The sequence below is a fragment of the Macaca nemestrina genome, chromosome 3 (assembly GCF_043159975.1).
Source record: "Macaca nemestrina isolate mMacNem1 chromosome 3, mMacNem.hap1, whole genome shotgun sequence".
Classification (NCBI taxonomy): Eukaryota; Metazoa; Chordata; class Mammalia; order Primates; family Cercopithecidae; genus Macaca; species Macaca nemestrina.
In genome coordinates, this window is record NC_092127.1 from 187,325,933 (window position 1) to 187,338,900 (window position 12,968).

Sequence of the window (12,968 nt, forward strand, 5' to 3'; positions counted from 1 at the left end):
CTGGTAGTGGAGAGGCTGAGGCTCAGCTGATATCCCTTCCTGTTCCTGGACAGAGACAAGGAGAACATCACTCCTGGCCAAAGTCAGTCATTCATAAGGACTTTCAGCAAACCAGGAATAAAGAATTTGTGGATAACGCACTTAACAGCTAACACCCACCAGTTAGAATGACAATCATTAACAAGTCAGGAAACAGATGCTGACGAGGATATGGAGAAACAGAAATGCTTTTTACACTGTTTGTGGGAGTGTAAATTATTTCAACCATTGTGGAAGACTGTGTGGCAATTCAAGGATCTAGAAGTAGCATTTGACCCAGTGATCCCATTACTGAGTATATACACAAAGGATTATAAATCATGCTACTATAGAGACATATGCACACGTGTGTTTATTGCAGCACTATTCACGATAGCAAGGACTTGGAACCAACCCAAATGCCCATCAATGACAGACTGGATAAAGAAAATGTGGCACACATATACCATGGAATACTATGCAGCCATAGAAAAAGGATGCGTTCATGTCCTTTGCAGGGACATGAAGCTGGAAATCATTCTCAGCAAACTATCACAAGGACAGAAAACCAAACACCACATATTCTCACTCATAAGTGGGAGCTGAACAATGAGAACACATGGACACGGAGGGGAACACACACCGGGGCCTGTTGGGGAGTGGGGGACTGGGGGAGGGATAGTGTTAGGAGAAATACCTAATGTAAATGACGAGTTGATGGGTGCAGCAAACCACCATGGCACATGTATACCTATGTAACAAACCTACATGTTGTGCACATGTACACCCTAGAACTTAACGTATAACAAACAGCTAACATCCTCAATTGTGAGCGACTAGATGCTTTCCCCTAAGATTAGAAACAAAGTACGTCCCCCTTCTCACCATTCCTACTCAACATCACAATGGAAGTCCTAGCAAGTACAGTAAGGAGGAGAAGGCATACAAATTAGGAAAGAATTTGTCCACAGATAACATGATCATCTATGCAGAAGAATCAGCAAGTAAGCATTGGTGGAAGAAAGGAGAGAAGTTTGCTGTAGATATGAGATCCTCTCCGACCTGGATAGCAGTAAAAGGAAGAACAATCCTCCTCCCTAGGGCTGGATAATGCTGGGAACATGGAACACTAAGTCTTCCATGCAGCACTGAATGCTGCCTTAGTTCTTGTTCTTGGTGGTTTGTGATCATTTGATGTCATTAGAGAATGTGTCTTATTTTAGTAATATCACCATCACCCTAACAATCACTGCTGCTGCCCTACCTGAAGCTGAGCTGTAGTGTCGCTTGACCAGAGAAGGGAAGAGAACTTTCTAAGCTGACTCTGGGCCTCCAGTATCTTGGAATGGGACCCTTGAGGGTCTTCCAGACAAACTTGTCCGCGTACTGTGGATACTGGTTGTAGAGACTGAGTGAACTTACTCGGATAACTTATGCAAGTATCCATGGTGAGGGTCTGTTAATAGACCTGTTTCTGATGCTGAGCCTAGACCTGCATGCCACATTATGATTCCTGCCCAAAGCTGTCAGACAAATGGATATATCCCATGAAGCATGCATGGCCTCCCTAACACATTCCTGACAGATAACCTGGGAACTCCTGAAGCCTTCTCAGGCTTGTCTGTTGACTTTATTACTTATCTGCCAACTCCAGCCATGGCCCTTGAAACTGGTGTCAGACGTTCAGCTTTCCAGGCTACTTGCAGTCTAAAGGTGATAAACCATTTTGGCAGAAGCTCTTCAACAGTGACCTGGCAAGGCTAACTCCACTTATTTCCTCCTGGTCCACACTGCATAGTAAGGCTGTTAAATCAGTAAGTGCAGCCTCCTTCAGAGAGGGGCTATACCTGCTCTTGGGAGCTTACAGGACAATGATCAGAAGAGGGGTATGCTATTACACAGACCTTTAGGACTAAAAAAGTCAACCTGCTGTGAAAATTCAGGTTTCTGCCCAGCCCAGCCCTTGGAATGACACACTGAACTTTCTAGCAGCAACCCTAAGAGAACCTGGTTGATTTACCCTCTGGTTGGCAACCCAACCAAGGGCAGACCCAGAGGATTCAGACTTGATGTTGGTTAGGTTGTGTGAAAATGCTTTAGTTCCTTAGATCTGGCTCTTTAGAAGACAAATATTTGGGGTTACAGAGGGGGTGACTAAGATTTGAAGCTATACCTACTAGAATGAGACACCCTGATTTTGTTGCAGTGGCTGGAAAGCAAAACCCCAGGAACCTGGGAAAGGAAGCACCTCAGACCCTGGGAGGAGTGGGGAAGGGCATTCTTCATCTTTCAGGACAGGCTGAGCTTTCTTCCTGCAGAAATGTGTCCCTACACTTCCCTGAAACTGCTGTAAACACTATGAACTTATGCAACTGTTGAGTCCGCCATACACTGCCAGAAAGCTTGAACCACAAGACAGGATGCCCCTAGCTACTGAACCTTCCACCGATACCTCCAGATGCCACCCCAAATCCCATTTGCAGCCCTTCTGCAGGACAGATGAAAAGGACTCGATTCAGTTACTCAGACTGTGGACCCTGGAGCTGACCAGCTGGTGACAGGCTAAGCTCTTGCTCCCCAATGTCTATCCCAAGGGGAAGCCAGTCAGAGGGGTGGGTGTGCAACTAAACAATTGTTCCCAGGGACCTATGTATGTGATTCAGGATTGTACTCACATGAAAGTCAGGCTTTAGTTTTCTTCCTTCCTGAAGACACCGATTTGCCCATTTGGGAGGTAGAGGATGGGTGGCAAAACTCATTGGCCCTTCCAGAGCTTGTCTCAATAGTCTGAGGGTGAAGAAAGTATAGCAATATGCTTCAAGTTAATTACTTCTTAGCTCTGTGCAGGAGATATCCACACAGTCCCATCCAGGGCAGCACAGTTGTGAGACCACAAGAATTAGAATTCCTGCAGAAGCTCAGGATTAGACAACTCACTAGGAAAACTGTGCTTAACAATTCAAAGATATGCTTTGGTCAATGAGATAAGTTTAAGGGATGTGTCTGTAGAAGGGTAGGGGAACTATCTTGGATCACGGCATGATCTTGCGAATAGAAGCTCCTTATGGTGAACCACAGAAAAGTCACGGTCTCCTTTACTGCAGAATGTTATACCAGCCTTCTCTCCAGATTTAAGGATGAATAAGTTTTATCTTGCTTTTGATAAAAAGATGGTACCATAGAGTCCCCATCAAGATTAAGAAAGTTGGTCTTTCCCATCCACCCTGAAGTTGGTAAGAAATGAAGATTTCTAGTAATCACTAGGGTGAGGAGTCTCAGAGGCAGAACAATGCCACATGGAGGTACATAATTTGATGCACAAGGGACACCTCCAACAGCAGAGGTAAGACCTTTAAGACTGGCATTTTCATGACATACAACAAGCACATCGAGATGAACAAGTCCTACACCTCATTGTTGGAGCTTGTTCTCAGAGCTAAGCCATCTTCCACCTCTCTGCAAACTATCCCCAAAGAACTTTCTCATACATACATTGCTGGTTAAGATTATATTCTTACAGTGAAGACAACTTGGCTTCTGTTTCTTCCCTCCAGGGACAGTTTTAATGATTTTAGAAAGCTAGGAATGGGAAAGGAAGAAGCCAATCATTTTTTCCACTGAAAGTCAGACATGACCATTGGGTACAAGACTCAGACCCCAGGAACTATAGCTCTATGGTCCCATCCAGGTTCCTTTTCTGTGCTAAGCTCTGTTCACCATGCATTTTTTACTCGAATTAGAAGCAGAACAGCCTGATGAAAGCCAAAGGAGTGAATTCAAACTAAACTTCAATAGACCAGGGCACCCATGAAAAAAGACTCAGATCTTAGTTTCAATTGCAATTGTTAATTTAACTCCTTGCCTTTATAGAGGCCAAGCACACTGGGTCTGGGTACCTCTATGGCAGGAGACACCTCAGCTGTCCCCATGTGGCTGGTATCGTGCAAGTTCTATAGGCAAGCCACATTCACAACGGAAAGTGTCCCAAGTGAAACTACCTGGTCAACATAGTTCAGGGTTACAGGAGCATTGCTTGGAGCAAATAACCTAAAACTTGGTGAAAATGTCACACTGATACCTCATGAGGTTCAGACTATTTTATAGCCAGTTAAGCTGGCTAGAAGGCATGCACAACACACAGCAGGATAATGGGGAAGAGCCCATCCTATAGGTGAGTAACCACAGAGCTCTGCAGGAGACTACGCCCAAGCAAACCTGAACAAACTCCTTCTACCACTTGTAGATTCCCTTGCATAAGTATTTATTCTACCTAAAATACCATGAATACCTTTAGCAAAACCAGGCACATAGTGATGCTCAAGTATTTATTGACTAGAAGGAAAAAGAACCACAGCCTTAAGGGCAATGCTCACCATGGCCATGTCTTCCTGGAAGAGAAGACATTTATAAACCTTAGTTTATCAAGGATATACCCTAATCAAACAGCTCAGATTTTAGCAGATCTATGATCAGCTTCCAAGCTGACACCTATATACAGCCAGCCTGGCCACCAGGGCTACCTCTCCCATAAGCAAGAATGGACAACTCCTTCTAACCAGGGCTTAGGGTAGATGTACACCTGTTACTAGCAATCTCAGAATAAGAGCAACATCCTATAATGAGTACAGAAATTCCTGACCATGGCAAGGACAAGAAAGAGGTCTTAAGACATTTGTATCTGCAGATGAATTACTTGATTAGAGATAGGCCTATATAGTTCATTCTTATACCTTTAAACCCAAACGAAGGCTACTAAGCTCTGTTCAGAGAATACATGGGTTGTCAGAATTGATGAGCTGGATATGAGGGCATGCTAATTTTCCAGTTACATCAGCCATCTTCCAGACTACAAAGTATTCTAGGCACTTTCTTTGCAAGACAATATTAAGGATGAGAGTGTATCAGGCTACTGTAGAACACATGAGGCAGGAAGAGTAAAATTTTCAATTCTATGAACACTAGCTATTGTGGGATAGTCAAGAGAAAAAGCAATGTATGGTCAGCAGTTGTATGTCCCTCGGGTTTGGCTGATCCACTGGTTTACTACCAAGTTGCCTATATGTAATCACTTAAGAATGTGGCAGTAGGGGATTGGATTCACACACCTACAGAGTCCCCAGATAAAGATTAGGGCACAAAAGATTGAGAGTATCCATGGAAACAAGAGTTCCCAAGAATATCACTCAGGGGAACCCCTCAACACACCTCTTCAGTACAACCAGCTCCATTCCTGCCAGCTGCGGTCCATCTCACATGGATGGCAGAACCAAGTCCAGAGTCATATAAGGTTGGGCCTTTTTCCAAAGCTGCAGCTTATAAACTGAGTTTCCCTTGGTAGGTATCTGTTATGGGAAGTCAGGGACCCCGAAAGGAGGGACCAGCTGGAGCTGCAGCAGAGGAATATAAATTGTGAAGATATCTTAATATGGACATGTATCAGTTCTCTAACACTTTTATAATTTCTTACGCCTGTCTTTAATCTCTTAATCCTGTTATCTTCGTAAGCTGAAGATGTACATCACCTCAGGACCACTGTGATAACTATACAAATTGATTGTAAAACGTGTGAACAATATGAAATCAGTGCACCTTGAAAAAGAACAGAATAGTGATTTTTATGGAACAAGGGAAGACAACCATAAGGTCTGGACTGCCTGCAGGGTCGGACAGAAAGCCGTATTTTTCTTGCAGAGGGCCTATAAATGGATGTGCAAGTAGTAATCACTAAATTCTTTTCCCAGCAAGGAATATTAATACTCTGGGAAAAGAATGCGACCCTGGGGGAAGGGGTCTATGAACAGTCACTCTGGGAATGTCTGTCTTGTGCAGTTGAGATAAGGACTGAGATATGCCCTGGTCTCCTGCATAACCCCTCAGGCTTACTGAGGTTGGGAAAACTCAGTCTCTGCTCTTGAACCCTATTTTTCTCTTAAGGTGTTTATCAAGACAATATGTGCACCGCTCAACAGACCCTTATCAGTGGTTCTGCTTTTGCCCTTTGCCCCGTTCCCTTAGAAGCATGTGATCTTTGTTAGACCCTTATCAGTGGTTCTGCTTTTTGCTCTTTGAAGCATGTGATCTTTGTACCTACTGTTCTTACACCCCCCCTCCCCCTTTTGAAACCCTTAATAAAAACTTGCTGGTCTGAGACTCAGGCAGGCATCACAGTCCTACCAATATGTGATGTCACCCCTGGCGGCAAATTCCTCTTTGTACTGTCTATTTCTCAGCTGGCCTACACTTACAGAAAATAGAAAGAACCTATGTTGAAATATTGGGGGCAGGTTCTCCCAATAGGTATCTGTGGTACTGAAGTCAAGGAATTCAGAGTCTGCTGGGATGCAACAAACCTCAGATGACGACAACAGATCCCCAGGGAAAGGTCATGGCCAGGATTTTCCTGTTCCCAGAAAAACATAGGAAACACCTCCTTCCAGAGATGGGTGCCACACTATACCGCTGATGATGCCTGGACTAGAAGCTCCAAGACATGCCTCCTTCTCTGGGGATGGCTTTGTTCCAATGGAAGCTATTTCAGCCTATTTCATGCCCTTCCCTGGGGAAACCACATTCAAGACTTCAAGGAATAAAAACACCAGCCAGGCAGGTCAATTAATAGCTCTAGAGGCCACCCTGGCTATAGAACTTCTTGTGGGTTGGTCAAAGCTACTGCAACAGTCCCACAAGTTCACCTCCCGCTCCCAACCATGCTTTCTTTTCCTTTCTCATGCAGCTCCCAAGCCCACTCATCAGTAAATCTAATGCCTGTGTCAGTCTCTCTCAAACACAAACTAAGACACTTAGTTTTTCACAAGCCCATTGTTTTATTCCGAGTTACAAGTGACACAGGAAATCAAAGATCCTTGATCCTAGAAAAATATGAGAACTAGTATAAGTCCTAAGTTCACCAAGATGAACTAATGATTCAATTATTGGCAGCTAGAGATTATTCAGCTGATAAACACTAAACTGAGGAAGTTTCAGGGACTACACATAGCCCTCCCTATGAGACATCCTGTGTCATCCTGTGAGTTTCTTTGTACATTGAATGACTTATGTCCTTTAAGCCAGTGCAGTTAATCTAGAACATGTTATAAAATGAGTTCTTATCGTCATCCTGGGTCCTAGGTACTTTTGCTTGAAGGAAAGATAAATTTCTATGTTGGCCTCAAGCAGAGGCTTTGTAATGTGGCCAGCACAAAGGATTGACCTCAAACGACTAAGGCCTTATAGGCTGGAACTATTCTGAGAAGACATGTCGAAGCAGGAGTGGATAGCTAAGCCTCAGCGGCCAGCTGCCTCCACGTCCCAGGACTGACGACGCTGGGGAATGGAGCAGAAAGTTTTCCAGACATGGCATCCTTTTCTCCAACCCTAGCAGAAGACTGAAAGAGCTATCACTCAAATGACGCTGGTGATGGAGAACCAACCACCACTTTCTTTGGTCATCTGACCTTGGCATTAAGGTTGTTTGGAATGTTTCTAACACTGTTAAACCTGTGGGACTGAGGTCTCCATCTCCTGTTCTTTGGTAAGTTTGTATCATCCATGACATGAAAACCTCACCTTTACCTCAATTCATGCTTGCCATCCAACTCAGAATTGACCTCACAAGGACCTTCATGCGATTTCATATGCTCCTTTACCAGATTACTCGAGTTTCAAGGAAACAGGAAGCAAGGAGTCATGAAGCACTACCACCACCGCCGCCACGCCCCCCTCCTTGCCTGACCCCCAGACCCCAGCTCAGAAATCTGTAGGAGAAAGGTCAACACTACGAATCTTGCATCTCACAGATGCTCTCTGCACTGACCCCACAAGTCACTACATGAAGCTCTCCATTCTATTTTGCTTCAGGTTAACTCATTCCCAAGAACCCCATGGATGCACGGGAATGAAGTGATGTTAAAGCTCTGGACATAAGAGATGCCAGCATTTGTAGACTACTACAAGCACCAAGAGTTCATTGCTCTCCTGTGAAAAGCAGTCCTAGTTTCTACAGATGACTCCAGATATTCTGAAGAGTTGAAGTCAAACTGCAGTTGTTAGGGTGCCTTCTGATACCTACAGAAGACTCAAAATATACCTTTCTACATGGAGATTTCAGGTTCTAGCTCAAGTTAATGTAAAGCAGATCCACTCAGTTAAACAAGGATATATTCTTCAACTGCCCCGTCAGAATTGTGGCAGGCATTAGTGGGTCCCCTAAGATCAGCTTCCCAAAAATTGTTAGACCCTGGTAACAATGTCAGATTACAGAGATTCAAGGAAGTTGGACATTCACCATGACGGTTTCACTGGCATTTCTCACTAACCTATATCTTCTAATACCTAAAAAAATAGGGGATATGCTTCAATGTGAAAAAACGGACAGAATCATCTACTGTGCGCTCTGTCACTGAGAAAAATGCAGCTGTGCTTAGAATAAATTCAAGTCTTTTACATTATACAGGGTCCCTTGGGCGACACTCATTCTGCTCTTAAGTTCCTGAAAATTTGGGGTTGTATAGAGCTTAATGGCTAGAGAAAATGGGGTCAGTGACCACCAGAAATATTTCTACACAAATGGGCATCTTCCCCATGATAAAAGTCCTCTTGGTTTTTTTGTGGCAGAAGACAGGAGCATTTGGACACTAACCAGGTTGAACAATGTTTTCTACTTCTAGATGTCTGTTTAAGTTGTATACTTCATCTTAGACATGTGTAGGGAAGCAGCCTTCCCCTCTCAAGTCTGCCTGGCACACCTACCAATATGAGCTACAAAGCCACTGAAATAAGTACCCAGACCTTTCCTGACAGTGAGTGTTCACACAAATGAAGGAAACGTTTGAGTCACATGTTTCCTGAAACAAAAGATCAATTAACAAAGGTCTCTTCTCCATGTCAGCAACCAAGCTGGGATCTATCTCCCTTATCTTCAGGGTCTCAGCTTTCACAGCACCAATCCCATAATAACTAAACTATCATGTGTGACTCAACGCCAGTGGTATTTATGAAGGATGTAGGCTTAAATTCAGTTAGAATGATATTCCTCTAGCTACAAATAAGTCTCAACTCTCCAAGTTTAACACTCATCTAACCCAGGGTTATGCCTGCCATCATCCCCCTGAAACTTCATGTTATGTTCCCTCATGCTGAAGATTGCCTTTAAACTTCAGGAGAGCTGGCACACCCAAAGGTTTCAAAACCTTGAGTGAAAGCAAAGAAACATTTTATTGACAGATAAAAAGGTGGAGCATTCAAGGTCATTGTGATCTAGGAAAAAGAGGTGGCATTGCCAGGAAATGGAGTCATCAAGAGGCCTCACATGAGCAGAGGAAGATACCAAGCACAGCTTAGGGACTTTTGTTCTGGCCGCTACCATGCTTACCTAGCAGATATTCTGGCACCCAGGGGACCCATTATACACATCATTTCCACTGTCAGAGGAAGCTGAAGACTTTTGGACCCAGCCTCCTGGGGGTGATGCGTTATCACCTCCAAGTGCATTCCTATCAAATGACTGTCTTCAGCTCAGAATGCCTGGGCTCTACATCGAGTTCACTCAGATCAACCATGAGAACCTTAGTCCCTGAAGGATCACAGGTCATGAGAAATTAAGGCATCATTTATTTTTAAATGGAGGAATTTATACAACTTCTAGATCAAGGAACAGGTCACAAAGGATAAGGACATCAAAAAAGCTAGAAGTCTATCAATGCCCTGCTTGTGTGACAAGCCCAGAAGTATCCCCTGGTCCTCTGACAATAGCCCACCATGGCAATAACAGCTTTGTGTCACAGGGCTCACCATGCACTATCACAACTCCTCAAAGATCGACAGTGGGGTCTATTTCCCAGTCTACATCCCTTATCTGTATTATTGTTCTTGGGGGCAAGTAGCTACCCAGACACCACTAACAGGTAAGCCTAGACCTTTTTCCCAAAATAGGCACCTAACAGGAGGATTCTTGGGTTTCAACCATGGCTTAAATCCAAGTAGTAAAGAGAACAGAAGACTTAAGATGCAAAGAGAAGTGAAAGTGTCATGATTCTCTTTAACATCATTCTATGACCAGAAAACCTATCACTATTGCACCTAATATTCAAGCTTTATTTGAAAAATAAAGTTGCCAACATGCGTTTTGATGAGACATTTGTCCAGTGATTTTAGTGATTCAGTCTTACCCACTGACAGGTTGGCCAAGGAAGGTCCCCTTCCCCATCCTGTCTCCCTTCACAAGTCTGAAGCATCTAATCGTGCAAGTGGACCTCACAGCCCAGTCCCCATCACTCCAGATCAGGTAGGACCCCTTGCTGCCCCATCTCACCCCCTCTTGCCCCTGTGCTCTGTTTGGGACTTTGCAGGACACTTAATGAACCCACAGCTAAGAACACATCTCTGCTGGTAGAAATCCAATGACCAGCTACCCCAACCACCACAGGACCTCTTTTTCCCATCCAGCCCAGCCTACCTAGGCTCTGTAATTAAGGTTAAATATGAAATAGGCAGAGAAGTTCTCTATCTTCCCATAGAGGGAAATTCACAAACCTTCCATTAAAAATCATTACTTTTGCCTCTAAGTTGGTTTTTCTGCTAGTAGTAGGGTTGCTTTAACTCAAGTATCAAGCCACAAATCAGGTAAACTAAGGATATACCAAGTCATGGAAGACTGCACTAGAACAGCAAGTGATATTGACACCATCCACATTTCCACAACTTCACACAGAATAGGGTAACACAAGGACCTTAATCAGGGAGTTAAGGAAGCCATTCTGTGGTATAACTCCCCATGGCAAACAGTTGCTCTTTAGAGAGTCTCACTAGCCTTTCTGCTCTGTAAAGCGCAAGGGCTGTAAGAACATGCTGCCTGCATCCTGAACCTCCCGAGCATCATACAATCCTACAGGTAGACTTGTGAACTTGATCTCCATTCCTATCTGCCACAGTCTGAGGAGGGACAGGTGTGAATGGAGCTTCAATGATTTCTGTGGCAGTCAACTTTATGATAAGGGACAGAAATTTAAGCAAGAGTCAAAGGCTGGAGTCTGCCACAGCTTCTGGGCATGAGTGTAGAGGTGACTTGGTACCTTGAAGATCTTATTGCATACCAGGGTATAATCAACACACCTGCAGATCATATTGGGGCAATACAAGTATCAGGTAACATCAAAGATCATAGAAGTTAAAAACATCATGAGTTTTCCCCCTGAAATTATTTTTTCAAGCACTATGACAAGACTTGCATACACTGAGTGGTGGGGGCTTACTGAACCTAGGCTCTGGAGTGTTTTCATTCCGAGGCTCTGCCTTTTCCCTCCATCACCGACTTGAGCATTCTAAGTCATTCTAGCTATGAAGAACATGAAGACTGGCACAAGGACCTACTTTTGGCAAGACATTTCTCACAACTGGAGGTGGTGGACGGATATGGCATGTTCATGAAGCAACAGACCCAACAGAAGTCCTGCTGCTGCCATTGTCAACTCTCCCTGCAACTGCTCCTGGCATCTCACAGGCCTGGGCAACGGTTAAGGACAAGCTAGTGGGTCACTCCTTGCCTGTTCATCTAGACAGCATCCTGCGCTAGGACACCAGTTCTAGAGAAACTTGGATTTCTATGTGAAAGTTTTTGTACCAATAAAAATACCCTGCACCCCCAAAGTATTGGGACAGCTGCTCCAAGGGCTCAAAACAGTCCTAGAATGGTCCATCTGAAGCACTTGTTACTTGGACTTGGAGTCAGAAGAATGCCAAGCACAGAAAGCTTCACTGATCACTGACTCAAGCTGAGTAAATCAGTGGGCAGGAATCTTCTTTCATGTGCCTGTTTGAGTTTTAAGTATGGAAGGGATGTCATTCTGTATTTGACTGCATTTTTGAAATTGGTTTTTAATCTTTTGGAGTCCCATGTCAGATGGGAGTGAACTATGAAGTATTTATGGCTTTCATGCAACATATGGTATATCTTGGTGAATAACTACCACTACACTTCTGACATTTAGTACCGTTCTGGAAAAATACATTCTCTCAATTATCCTCACTGAGGGTCCACTATGAGTTTGCCTTTTCATGGGAAAAAGTATACATTCAGTCTCACTCTTAAGGTAACTCTCCTGATCTCTGCCCCAATGTCATTGGCAGAGATCTCAATTATGCTGACATTCCACAGAAGAGCCTGCTGAATCACTTGTTGGTATCACATAAGTCAGACCTGGGCAACAGGAAAGTAGGAAGTACCCTGGAGAACACCTATGTGCCAGAGACAGGGAGACTTATAAGCCCAGGGGCTTACTGACATCACTGCTCTTTTTAGGCATCTAAGGAACGCAGGGGCATTACTTCCAACTTCCAAGTTATAGGAGAATTTATTGCATCTTTTTCTCCTACCATGAAGTGCACTTTCAAACTAGGTAGGCTTTTTTAGATTTCACAGAAAGCATACATCACACTTGACTACTCCAAACCATTTTTATGAGGCTCAAATGGCTACAAGTTCTGAGGAGGACTCTAAGCACATGAGGGCTCCACAGCTAGTTTTGGTCTAAGCCGCTGCCTTGTCTCTCATGGGGTTACATCCATGGTAGGAGAGGATGTCACGGGTGCTCTCTAGAAGATTCCATAGCAAAGATATATTGTACACCCCTAATATATTAGCCTAAGTCTGCACCTTTTCCAGATTAGCCTTCTACTAGCTATCTCTAAACATGTTACTGGGCCTTAGAAAGTGAGCTCCTGGCCATGAAACACATCAGGTAACTGTTTATAACTGCTCAGTATGAGCTAGGTGCTGTTGAGTCCCATCCAGGAAAAAGCTCCAGTAGGCACAGAAACAATGTTATAAAGAAAAGTATTTGTACATAAAGGCCACATTGAAGTTAGAAAACCAGGTGGGCTCAGATTCCCGTCATCCCCCACCTCACACTGGGCCCCTTGCTGTCTGGGACAGTGTAGGATACTCAATCCACAGT

At 44.0% G+C, this 12,968-nt stretch overlaps 1 long non-coding RNA gene across 9 annotated transcripts in view; it reads right to left on the reverse strand.

The window, feature by feature from the left end:
* LOC105487956 (uncharacterized) overlaps positions 1-12,968 on the reverse strand; it is a 322,232-nt gene that overhangs the window by 240,274 nt on the left and 68,990 nt on the right. For 4 of the 9 annotated variants that reach the window (XR_011621541.1, XR_011621538.1, XR_011621537.1 and 1 more), the window contains exon 2: positions 2,694-2,805. The exons of the other annotated variants lie outside the window; for them this stretch is intronic. This is a non-coding gene — a long non-coding RNA (uncharacterized lncRNA). The remainder of the gene's footprint in view (positions 1-2,693; positions 2,806-12,968) is intronic. 9 annotated transcript variants of the gene reach the window in all.